Source organism: Ochotona curzoniae, unplaced genomic scaffold, assembly GCF_017591425.1.
Source record: "Ochotona curzoniae isolate NIBS_2020 unplaced genomic scaffold, NIBS_Ocur_1.0 contig_535, whole genome shotgun sequence".
NCBI lineage: Eukaryota > Metazoa > Chordata > Mammalia > Lagomorpha > Ochotonidae > Ochotona > Ochotona curzoniae.
Genome location: NW_024466463.1, coordinates 12,501 through 25,000, shown reverse-complemented (window position 1 = coordinate 25,000; position 12,500 = coordinate 12,501). Strand labels below are relative to the sequence as shown.

General features: G+C 60.2%; 1 long non-coding RNA gene across 1 annotated transcript; it reads left to right on the top strand.

The window, feature by feature from the left end:
* The first annotated feature begins 9,209 nt into the window (after positions 1-9,209).
* On the top strand, positions 9,210-10,517 carry LOC121162715. The gene is made up of 2 exons (XR_005884842.1): positions 9,210-9,344; positions 9,411-10,517. It is a non-coding gene; the product is annotated as an uncharacterized LOC121162715 (long non-coding RNA).
* Positions 10,518-12,500: the final 1,983 nt, after the last annotated feature.

The window sequence follows — 12,500 nt, the reverse complement described above, 5'->3', positions numbered from 1 at the left end:
CGAATGCCCCTACCTATGTCTGCCTTGCTGCTGCGATGCGATGCTGGAAGCCTGATCTTCCTGCCACCATCTACTTCCATTATGTGCCCTGGTCAATAAAGTTTGCCTCTGAGCCACTAACTTCTGCTTGAGCCTGATGATTCGGTGAAACATTGAGTGAACCCAGGCGTGTGCCATCCGGGTGGGTGCGTGTGCGGATGCTGGCCGGCTGGCTGGCTGGCTGGATAGCGGTGGGTGGCTTTTAGGGAGGACTCAACTGACCCAATGACTGCTTTGAGACCAGCCCATGCCAGCCCCTCTTCTTCCCTCTCCCGTCCACCACACGACTGGCCTTCACCCCAAGCCGACTTTGGGGAGAGTCCTTCCTGCTTCTCCTTGGTATCCTGGGATCTTGCTTAGTTACCCTTGGGGGGGGGGAAGGGAAAGGAAGGAGGGAGGGAGTACGGCGTGGCAGAGATTTCTCTATCTCATGGCGAGACGACCACCTACACATAGATACCCACCACTGGCTGCTTGTGCTGTGCGCGGGGGGGGGGGGTCCCAAAGCCCTTGGGCCAGCTTCTGCTGGAACGGAGAGAGGGACATCGTTTCAGACCCGCCTAGAGCGGCCTGGACTTCAGCGCCACTGCCGCTGTCGTGCCACCATGCCCACCGACCCCAGAGTCTGCCAAGAGCGCTCTACTGCCTGTTGAACCCCGCGATATAGGTGGAAGTGAAAGCTGCCGAAAACCGGTTTCTGTCCAGAGTCCCTTCAGAAAACACAGTCGTGTGGCACCGAGAGAGATTCAGCATTCAGAACCGTCTGCAGTGCTCCCTCTGTTCCTTCACCAAAGTTCTGACTTCTCTACTCATCCCGCAGAACTTGGTGAAAGAGCGCCAGAATCGAAGGTGATGGGAATCATGTGTGTGGAGTTGAGGACGTGTGCCTATCAGGCTCTTGTGACCGTGGTGCGGAGCATGCTACTTTTCCTACAAGTTTCCCTTAGGTTAGAGAACACTGGAAATGACATCTCTCCCCTCCACCCTCCACCACCACCACCACCACCACCACCACTCCCCATCGTTGTCTATCCTGACACAAAGGTGCCCCAGACAGACAGTGTCGGTAAATTCAACTCACTCACTCACTCACTCACTCACTCACTCTCGGAATACAGATCATTTGAACTTACATTCATGATTTCCACCATTTATTTATTTATTTATTTATTTATTTATTTATTTATTTATTTATTTATTTTCTCCTCACTTCTCTCTCTGACCTTTGGCTCCATTTCTCGTCAAAATGCCATGTAAACACCCCCGGATGGGACTCTGAGGTCCATTGGTTTAGTATGTTGATGTTGAGGTTCTGTGCAAATGTAGTCAGAAATGCTTAGTCTACACACACACACACACACACACACACACACACACACAGGTTTGAGGCAAAAGCTGTTGACAAACCTGTTTGTATCCTAAACAGAGTTGTGTGGCACTGAGAACCAGGATTCCATACTTTCTGGAATGTTCTGTTCACCAATATTCTGGGTTCTCTAGGCTTTCATTTGGGGGACAAAGTCCTGAACTGACTGCTGAAGTGGTGGAAGATTTTCTCTCTCTCTCTCTCTCTCTCTCTCTCTTTCTCCTTTTTTTTTTCCTTTCTTTTTTTTTTTTAAACAAAGAAAAACAGCAATGTTGTCATGGCACTGGTGGAAGAGCGGTTTCAACATTTTTGGCTTGCTCGCTTGCTCTCCGGCTCTCCCCATCCTCTGTTATCTATGTCTGCTTCTTGGAAGGACACAGCACAGCGACAAGGAGAAAAGGGAAGGAACTTGTGGGTGGAAGAATTTCATCAAAGAACTGGCTCTTTTGCTCATCCCTCTTCTTTCCTCCCATCTCCTTCTGACACACCCGCTCCTCCCTTCCTTCCCCACTCCAAACAAACTTGCTCACAAGTATTTCTCTCTTTCTCTCTCCCTCTCCACCCCGCCACCCCCCCCCCCGCAACCTCTCTTTCCCATGATTGACTTGCAAATGAATAAATTAATGAATAAATAAATGAAAACACACGTTGGGCCCGGCGCGGTGGCGCAAGTGGTTAAGGTCCTCGCCTTGAACGCCCGTATGGGGTCCCATATGTGCGCCGGTTCTAGTCCCGGCAGCCCCGCTTCCCTTCCAGCTCCCTGCCTGTGGCCCGGGAGAGCAGTCGAGGACGACCCAAAGCTTTGGGACCCTGCACCCGCGTGGGAGATCCGGAAGAGGCTCCTGGCTTCAGATCGGCATAGCATCGGCTGTTGCGCTCACTTGGGGAGTGAATCATCAGATCTTCCTCTCTGTCTCTCCTCTCTGTATATCCGCCTTTCCGATTAAAAAAAATAATAATAATAGTAAAAATAAATCTTAAAAACACACACACACACACACACACACACACACACACACACACACACACACACGCAAGAACAGACCTGGCTTTCACATTGAAGGAAAATGTAACTAGTTTTATGCCCACTTTAATGTCCACACTGTTTGGGGGGGTGGTGATGGAGATCTTATTTTGCTGCCTTCAGTGGAGAGAAAAAAAAAGGGGGGGAGGGGCTTTCAACACAGGGTTACTCAAATCCAGTAAACGTTCCTAAGGGGTGCAGTAATTGGGGAACCGGGTGGCAACAGTTGGTCGCTACGCCGCAAAGGTGAGCGCGATTGTGCCGAGACAGGTGAGAGAAAACACTTAAAGCGGGTGCTTGATTTTACTCGGACACTGTCAGTAAAAAGCAGTCCTCTCCTGTCAGTGGGTCCTGGCTAATGAACCACTGTGAGTGAAGCGAAACATATCGGAAGGCGGCTTTGTTATGGAATACGCTGGGGTGCACCGGTGACACCCAAGAGCAGAAAAACCAAGCCCAAAGAAAAAGTGCCTGCCTGCCCGCCCCTCCGCCTACCACTCCCCTCTCCCTGTCCCCCCCCCCCCCCCCCCCCCCCCCCCGGCCCCAGCACCAGGGAAGGAAGGAAGGAAGGAAGGAGGGAGGGAGGGAAGCTGTGTTTAAGTGATGGTGGGTGGGTCTTGTGTACATCTTGCAAGTCACCTCCCCTCATCCACATCTCCTTTCCAAGGCCGGAGCCAGCCAGAGACAGAGAGAGGGCCGGGGCCAGAAAGCAGCAGCCTTTGTTTTGGAAGCCACTGGCCTGTGGGACTCAAGCTCTCCAAGAGGCCTCATTCATTGCCTTCATTGAAATGCAGACGGTTGGTTCACTTTCTCTCTACTCCACCCAGAGCCATGCATACCTGCCCTCAGGCGTTTGTCAGTGAAAGGATCTGCCTCTCTGACTTGGGGCAAAGGTCAGCCAGAGTCTGTCACTCACTCCCCTTCGCTCTGGAACTACAAAGTGGGATCTGGCCACTGCTTTCTGACTGGCACGGGGCAGACCGTGAGTGGTTCTCAGGAACGACTCCCTTCTGATGTGGCCTTTCCATTGGCATATGGATTCACTCTCCCATCCACCACCTGAACCATGTGAATGCGCGTGATGAACCTGTGGGTGTATTTCTGTCACTCAAACAAGCAGAATCGCTCAACATCAAGCATCCCTCCCTCTCGATACAGCAATCTAGCTGAACCTATTACTTCCAAACACCTGAAGCGAACACCTTACCTGTCCTTGTGTAGGTGCGGCGGGCGGGCGGGCGGGGTGGGGGTGGGGTTGACAAGGGCTCAAGCTGATCTCGGTTGCAGGAATATGCTAACGAACTAGGCCCCATGCCCCGTGCCAGGCCCAGTTCTCTGCTTGGATCGGCATTGGACCAAGCGAACAGGACACAGCAGTCCGGAGCCTTGGCCAGAGTCTCGCGCTGCTTACATCTCACAGTCGGCGCCTGTTTAGAAAAGAAAAAATTCATCCATCCATTCACCCATTTTGTTTTTATTGGAAACACGGATATATATATATATATATGGAGAGAGAGAGAGAGAGAGAGAGAGAGAGAGAGAGAGAGAGAGAGAGAGAGAGAGAAGGAGAGACAGAAAGAAATATCTCCTGCCCGCTGGCTGGTTCACTCTTCAAGTGGCCACAACAAACAGCCACAAAAGGGCAGAGCCAAAACCAGGAGCCGGGAGCTTCTTCCCGGTCTCCACCATGCAGGCGGGTGGGTGGAGAGTCCCAAGGGTTTCTGCCGTCCTCGACCGCTTCTCTAGGCCACAGGCAGGCAGGGAGCTGGGCGGAAGTGGGGCATCTGGGACATGAACCGGCGACCATTGGGGGATCCCGGCGCGTACAGGCCGAGAAATTTCGCCACTAGGCAACCGCACGCCTGGCCCAAAAGACAACTCTTGTCTTCCCCTCGTCTTCTTGTCTGGTCCGGGGAGATGCACGCTGTCGACATGTCTGGCCCGGGCCTTGTATGTTTGGCACATACGGACGGCCTGATGATCTATGGGTAACTTGCTGTTTTAGTCCAGGCAGGCCTTAACGTGGTGCTCTCCGACGGGAGCTACAGCCTAGCTGACAGGGGGGAGTGCCTGCCTGCCTGCCTGCCTGCCCGCCTGCCTGCCTGCGGTGGTTTCCCTAGCAGGCAGGACAGTCTTGGGACCGTCTGGGGGCTACTGCGGTCTGGCCTGCCTGATGTGATTTTCACCCAGTCAGTCCCGGAACTTTGCTGACAGCTGGGTGTTGCGGCCTAACCCGGCTGGCCCGCCTGCAACGCACCCATCTCTTCTTTTGCGTGACTGGGTGCATCGCCCTAGCTCGATTCTGGCTCTCACGCTCCCTCTCCCCCAGTCTCCTCCGTCCCTCCGTCCCCCCCCCCCCCCCGTTCCTGCGTGAGCCAGTGGGTGCTGTGGCACAATCTGAGATGGCCAACCTCACAGTCCCAGCTATCGCCATCGGGCTGGGGTACAGCAGCCTAGCCTGGCCTGGTCCACCACCAGCCCTTCTGTGAACTGGGGGATGCTAGCCAGTGAACAGTTCAACCCAGCCTGGCTTGCGCCCCGACCCGGCCTGGCTATTTGTATGTGTGTTTTGGAAGGCAGCTCTCCTCTGCGCTCGCATCTTTTTTTCTCCCTGACAAAGTTTCATAGGCTCTGGGACTCTCCCAAACCCTCTCCTCCCCGCATTGAATTCCTCCACATTGTCACACTGGTACAGATCATCTCCGGTCACGATTCCTTCATTGCGGTTATGGACCATGCAGAGGGCGCAGCATCTTATTGCCCAGATAAACTCAACAGTTTCATTTCTGAGGGCCACAGATAGGATGACCCAGCTGTTTCCTACCAGAACGAGATACAGAGAGAAAGGTCTTGTGCCTGTTGCTTCACTCCCTAGAGCTGAGCTCATCTGAAACCAGGAACTTCTTCTGGGTCCCAGGCCTTGGACCGTCCTCTACTGCTCTCCCAGGTCCCCAGCAAAGAGCTTGGGAGGTGGAGCAGCAGCCGGGTTAGGAACAGGCCCCCATATGAGATCCCGGTGGATGCAGGGCCAGGATTTAGTCGCTATCCTAGGGTGTGGAGGGGAAGAGTCGCGGGCGGGGTCGGTTGGTTCACCATTTCTCATCCTGTGGAACTAAAGGGAAAGGGCGCTCTGAGGGAGAGATCCGGGCGCCTGTGCCCGAGTGGTGGGTGTTGTGTGCGGTCGGCTCTGCTCTGCCGACAAGTCAAGGGGACTTGAGGACGGCAGAGCAGGAGGACATACGGGCCGGCCTGTGCCCTTCCTGCGCTCCCGGATGCCTAAGGAGTTCTCTGTGGTTGATTGGGAGTTAAAAGATAATACGCTGCCGCCGCCGCCGACACGAAGGCCTCGGCCTCGCAGGTGGCCTTGCCTGACACCTACTTCTCTCTCCCTCCGTGTTCTGGACCCTGGAATCCCAGCCTGGCTGCTCCCTTTCTCCTTTTCCTCATCTGGACCTTACCTGCAAATGGCGAACAGAGAAGACTGAATTATTATTCATTGTTGTCACATTCTCACTAACTCAATTTCAATCAATCTGTCTCTCCCTCCCCCTCTTTTCCTCTCTCTTCTTTCACGTCTCTAACCTGTTTCCATGGCACATCTTTTCTGTCCCCGAGGAGGAACTTCTTGGGTCTTGCAAGAGCTCACAGGAAGGACAGACAGACACAAGGGCGCGGCAGTATTCCTCCACTTTCAAGTCCCTGTGGCTCCACTTCTGATCCGGCTCCCTGTTTGTGGCCTGGGAAAACGGTGAAGGGGTGGCCCAAGTGTTACGGGACCCTGAACCTGCGTGGGGAGCCTGGAAGAAGCTCCCGGCTCCTGGATTTGGGTCGGATCCAGTCAGCTCCGGCCGTGGTTGTGGCCATTTGGGGAGTGCACCGGCGGGCGGATGGAAATCTTTCTGTCTGTCTGTCTCTCCTTCTCTCTGCAAATCTGCCTTCCCGATGAAAATAAGTCAACTTCAAGGGGGGGGGGGGGGGGGCGGGGGACGACAACAGAAAGCGAAAGTAAAACAGTTGGGGGGGGGGATACTGGCATTGTGGCACCACCGCACACACGCTCAACAGCCCGTCAGCAGACACACTGGCCTTGCCGTATGGGAACACCGATTTCATCTTGTTCCTGGCTCCTGGCTTCGGCCTAGCTTGGCCTCAGCTGCTGCGACACAGGAGGGAGAGAGTCCTTCCACACTTTGTGACAATGCCGCCTAGGGAGGGCCATCCAGGGAGAGACAAGGATGGAGGAAAGGTCTCTTGGCACATATTGTGGGAACGGACTTGGGGTGAGGCGCTGACTGGGTTTTAGCTGTGTGTATAGGGAAGTCTTTGCTGTCCCAACGTGGTTGGGAGCATTGAGATGGACTGAACTGGGTTTCTGATTTTTGTGAGGCAGTCTCAGTCTCTCTCTCTCTCTCTCTCTCTCTCTCTCTGTCTCTCTCTATCTCTCTCTGTCTCTGTCTCATTACCGGATGAGGTTCCCCGGGAGAGCTGGGCCTGGAAACACATGGCCCAAGGGATGAATCTGGAACTGACCCCTGGGCTCGAGACTCAGCGTTGTCGTTGTTATCTCTTGCCTTTGCTCTTCCTGCTCCCCCATCCTTCATCTTCCCCGCCCCATCGCAGCCCCAACTAACTCCAGCGTGTTTCAAGAATCGAATCGCGGGGTCTGCGCGCCATCTAGTGGCCACAGTATCGGATCGGACATGAGGCGAAAGCCAAGATGGCGCTGACGGCAGAGGTCAAGATGGCGCCCGCATGTAAACTAGTCTCAAGTCTCGCGGGGCCTCGGGGTGGCGGTTGGCGTGGAGTTTGGGGGTCGAGGAAAGGAGGGAGGGGGAGGGAGGGAAACAGTCGGTTTAGCGCAGGCGCAGTAAACACAGTCGGGCTTCTGGCTTGCTGGCCCGTGCGGCGGCGGCGGCGGCGGCGGCGGCGGCGGCGGGGGGGCGGGGCGGGCGGGCGGTCGGTCGCGCGGCGCTGCACAAATGCACAAACCGTCCTTCCACCGACCGGGCCGGGACTGCACTGTGTGTGCGTCTCTCTAGGTGCTCTCTTGCTCCGTCCAGGCGGGGGAATCTGTTGCCTCCCTAGGGATGTTTCCTTATTTCTTTCTTCTTGGATCTCTCCTTTCCTTTTAGACTCCCCCTCTCTCTGTTTTGATTGCTGAATACCGCCGCTTTCCTCTCTTTCTTTCGCTTTCTCCTTTGACCTGTCCCCTCTCCTTCTCCCACTCCCCTGCGTCTCAAAGAATTTCACTTCTGACTCCCACCTTTATTCGACATTGTTCATCTTTACATTCTCTCCCTTTTCCTAGAGCCTTTTCTCTCGCGGTCTCATTCTGGATTTATTTTCTTCCCTCATCTCTTTCACTCGTGTCTTTCTGGCCGTTTGTTTTGTGTGTGTGTGTGTGTGTGTGTGTGTGTGTGTTTCCCCTACTGCTTCCATTGCTTCCCTTTATGTTGTCTTTCTCCTTCCCTAGTTTTTGTGTTCCTGTTTTTTTTTTTTTTTTTGATTCTTACTTTTGCCTTCCTTTCAGTTCTCATTCTCTTTCTCTCTCTCTCTCTCTCTCTCTCTCTCTCTCTCTCTCTCTCTCTCCCTCCCTCCCTCCCTCCCTCCCTTTTCTCTCTCGATGTTGGTGGTTCCTTTTTATTTTCTGGCTGCCTTTTCCCTTTACCTGTGTGTGACCAAGTGTATCCCCCCTTCCCCCAAGAATGTGCTGATAGGTCAGATTTATGCTGTCACAGCAGATGCGTGGTCATTCACTACTCCAACACGATTCTCCCCAATCAAAACAAAATGTTCACATTTCACCAGTAACAGTCACAACACAGTTTGGTTATAAATGAGAGGCAAGGCAAGGCAAGGCAAGCGACCTGGCGGCCGGGACCAGCCGGTACCCCCTGCAAGGGGAGGGAGGGAGGGAGGGAGGGAGGGAGGGAGGGAGGAGATGACACACATTTCCCTGCCTCTCTCGGATTCATTGTCCGGCCGTATGCATCCGGCGTGCTGTCCCTTTGTTCCTTGGTGCTGGCTGTCTGACTCCACCTGGTGGCAGGCAGCCTTGCTGTAGCTGTAGAGTGCTCCGGAGCCGGCAAGGGGAAGCGAGTGGGTGGAGAGCCCGGGACAGGGTGTGACAAAGTCCCCAAGCTGCAGGCGGGAGAGTCCCAGCCCTGCTGGGACCTGGCTGGCTCGTGTGCTGCTCGGAGATTGGGCCTGGAGGCTTGCAAGTGAGCAGGCAGGCAGCTGCAGGGGTGGTTAGGTGTCTGCGCGCTCCTGAATGTCACCTTGCTGGAGTACCGTTAGAGTGCATGGGGTCGACCAGCACTCCCTTTATCACTGCCTCCACACTAGGCCACCAGGTCGGGGCCGTTGTCGGGGCTGCGAGGCCCCGGGCCCCGGGGCCGACACTCGTCGCCCGCACTAGGCCACCAACCGGGTCGGGGCTGTCATTGGGGCTGCGAGGCCCCGGGCCCCGGGCCCCGGGCCCCGGGCCCGACCCGACGCTCGTCACCCGCACTAGGCCACCAGGTCGGGGTTATTGTCGGGGCTGCGAGGCCCCGGGCCCCGGGCCCCAGGCCCCGGGCCCGACGCTCGTCACCCGCACTAGGTCACCAGGTCGGGGCCGTCGTCGGGGCTGCGAGGCCCCGGGCCCCGGGCCCCAGGCCCCGGGCCCGACGCTCGTCACCCGCACTAGGTCACCAGGTCGGGGCCGTCGTCGGGGCTGCGAGGCCCCGGGCCCCGGGCCCGACGCTCGTCGCCCGCACGAGGGGACCCGGTCGTGGCCATCATCGGGGCTGCGAGGCCCCGGGCCCCGGGCCCGACGCTCGTCGCCCGCACGAGGGGACCCGGTCGTGGCCGTCATCGGGGCTGCAAGGCCCCGGGCCCCGGGCCCGACGCTCGTCGCCCGCACTAGGCCACCAGGTCGGGGCTATTGTTGGGGCTGCGAGGCCCCGGGCCCGACGCTCGTCGCCCGCACTAGGCCACCAGGTCGGGGCCGTCGTCGGGGCTGCGAGGCCCCGGACCCCGGGCCCGACACTCGTCGCCCGCACTAGGCTACCAGGTCGGGGCCGTCGACGGGGCTGGCTCCGGGCCCGACACTCGTCGCCCGCATGAGGGGACCGGATCGGGGCCGTTGACGGGGCTGCGAGGCCCGGGGCTCCCGGCCCGACACTCGTCGCCCGCACGAGGGGACCCGGTCGTGGCCGCTGGTGGGACTGTGAGCGTGTGTTTGCTTTTCTAAGTCCTTGGGTCGACCAGGTGGCCACAGGAGCACGCCCTGTCGTCGATGGGTATGTTTTTGGGGACCTGTGACCCGGGCCCCCATCTGAGGGGGTGGCTGTGTCGCATAGGTTGTCCCCGTTGTCCCCTGGAAGGGCATTTGTACGCCTGCAGTTGTCATTTTGGATCTGCAGGTAGGTGCTGACACGCTGTCTCCTGGCGACCGTCGCCAGGAGAGCTGGGCCCCTGGGTTCGCGTCTGGGGGGCAGGGGGAGAGCGCGACGGGCTGCCGGCGGCCTGGCGTCGGACTGCGTCTCCCCTGCCCATCCGGCGGCCGAGCTGCCTGCCTGGGTTCGTGCGGCAGCTTCGGTGTGCGATCCCGGTTGAGCCCTGCGACGGTGCTGCCATCTCCGGCTTACGATTTGCCCCGAGAGCGGCGGGGGTGAGGCCGGGCGCTGGGTCCTATACCCGTGTCCGCTCTCTGCCGCAGGCGGCCCGTTGTGTAGCGGTGGCTGACGAGACCCCTTCCTGAGACTGAGCCGGTAGTAGCGGCTTCATGCCGCGTGTGCGTGTCAGGCGTTCCTCCGCTGGGGTTGGCCACCGCCGCTGAGGAGGCAAGGGGCCGGTGAGGCTGCGACGGACCCCCTCTCTGGCGGCTGTCCTCGCCGGGCGTGACCCCCTGTGCCTCGCGTGATGTCACAATTCCAGACCGCGACTGACCGATGTGGTGATGTGGCGCTCTCCCGGGCCGGGCCTAAGCCGCTTACAGACGAGGGACGGCCGTTCATGGCGAATGCTGCCGAGCTTCTCGTTCTGTCTTGCGGGCTCCTGGTTCCTCTTTCCCCTGCCTCGGTGTGGTGGGAGAGGCCAGGGGTGCGGAACCCGGCTCGATCTCCGCTCCCTCTGCCTCGTGCCGCCTGGAGGTGCGCTGGTGTGGGGGTCCGGGCGGGGGTCCTCGGACGTGGCGGACACCCTTCGCCCTCTGCCGTGCCGGCGTGTCACGGCGTGGGCGGGCCCCCTCCCGCGGTGGTGTGGGGCTCGTCCGGCAGAGTCCGGCTCTGCTCGGCTCTGTGCGGTGCTCCTGGAGCGGTCCGGGTCGTTTGCCTTTCAGGCGCCTGGAGCCGAGTGGTGGTGTCGCTCCCTTGCCACCCCAGCGTGCGCTCTCCCGGGTGTGCCGCTGCAGCCTCCTCGCTGGTGTGTGCTGCCTGGTGTGCGGGAGCCTCTGGGGGGTCGAGGTGGTGAGGAAAAGGAAGCGTTGGGCGCAGCACCGGCTGCTGCTGCCACGGCCCGTGGCCTCGCCCGGCCGGCCTCTGGTGCCCCCTGCGCGTCCGTGGGGGGGCAGGTGACTTCCTTACCTGTGCCGCAGACCCCTCCGCCCATCCTCGGGCTCGTCCCCCGGGTTGGGTTGATGCTCCCTTGGTGTTGGGGCCCTTTGTGCCCGGTGAGAGGCGCACGTGGGGGCTGGCGGGGTGCGGCTCGCCTTCGGTGAGAAAAGCCTTCTCTAGCGATCCGAGAGGGACGTGCCTACGTGATGGGGTGCCGTATCCCCCGCTTGCCGCGCCGTTCCTCCCTCTTCCTGGTGCGTGTCGGTAGCCACGCTGCTGACGACGCGGATGGCTTGGGTTGTTGTGCGTTAGGTGGCGATGGTCGCTCGTTCTTCCCGGCCCCTTCCGCTGGGGGCCGGACGCTGCCTCTCGCGCCTCTACCTTGCCGTGGCCCGCGCCTCCCCCCCGTGTCGGGGGAGGGTCCCGCTGGGCCAGGGCCGGGCGTCCCGTTGCCTTACGGGCCCGACGGAGGGGCCCTGCGGTCGCTCGCATGCCTCTGGTGTTGTCTGGCCTTCCGCTTACCACCCGGGGCCCCTGGGGTTGCGTGTGGCTTGTCCCGCGCTGCCCCTGTGGCCCTGGCGTGGGGTGGCTCTCTGCTCGCTTCCCGCCCTGGGCTGTCCGCGGCCCGCTGGCCGGTCGCCGCCGGCGAGGGTGGCGGCGGCGGGGCCACGGGTTTGGGCCCGTTGGGTCTCCCCTCGGCCGCATCGGCTTTGGGAGCGTTCCCGCGGGGTGGCGGCCCCCGGGGCCAGGGGCTCGGATGTTGGTGGATGGAGACCCCAGGAAGCCGGTGGCAGTAGGTGCCCGGTGTCGAGAGCGTTGGCGGTGTCGCATTGTGGGCCCCGGTGGGGGGCCTCAGGTGCGCGTCGGGGAACGCGTGGGGTCGCTGGAGGCGGGCTGCCGGCGTCCCAGGCGTGCCACGGGACCGCGCGGGCGTGTGGCGGTGGCATCCCGTGTCCGTTTTCCGGGAGGACCCGGCTTTTGTTGGCCCGAGGTGTTCCCCGCGGCTCCCCGTCGCGCCTCTGGCGCCTCTCCCCCCGCGGTCTGATGCCATGCCCCCGCAGGTGGCCCCCTCGCGGCCCGCTGCGGCCTCGTGTCGCTTGCGTGCGCCGGCGAGCCCTCTTTGGGGTCGGGGGTCAGATGGCTGCGACGGTGTGGCCTGTGGTGCTGCAGGGCCTGGCGTTCACCCCCATCGTCGGAGGCGGTGTGTGCGTGTGAGGGGTGGCCGAGTCGCGCGGTGGCGTGTCCCCGGCTGTGTGGCTGTGCCTGGCGCCTCCCCTCCCCCCATGCGGGACCGCCCTTGCGCCTGGAGGGTGCTGGCGGTGAGATCCCGCGTGGTGCGGGGGGCTGGTGTGCCGCCTGGCCGCCATCCGGTTCGACGGTCCCGTCCGTCCGTGTCGAGGAGGCCCTCCTCTCCCGTGCCCCCGCTCCGCGCTTGCGGGGGTCCGCCGGCCCTCGGCTCCCAGTTGTCACCGTTTTGTCAGGCCTCGCTCGCTGGCCGGGGCGGCTCCTGCTGCCGCGCCTGCTGTGTGCGTCT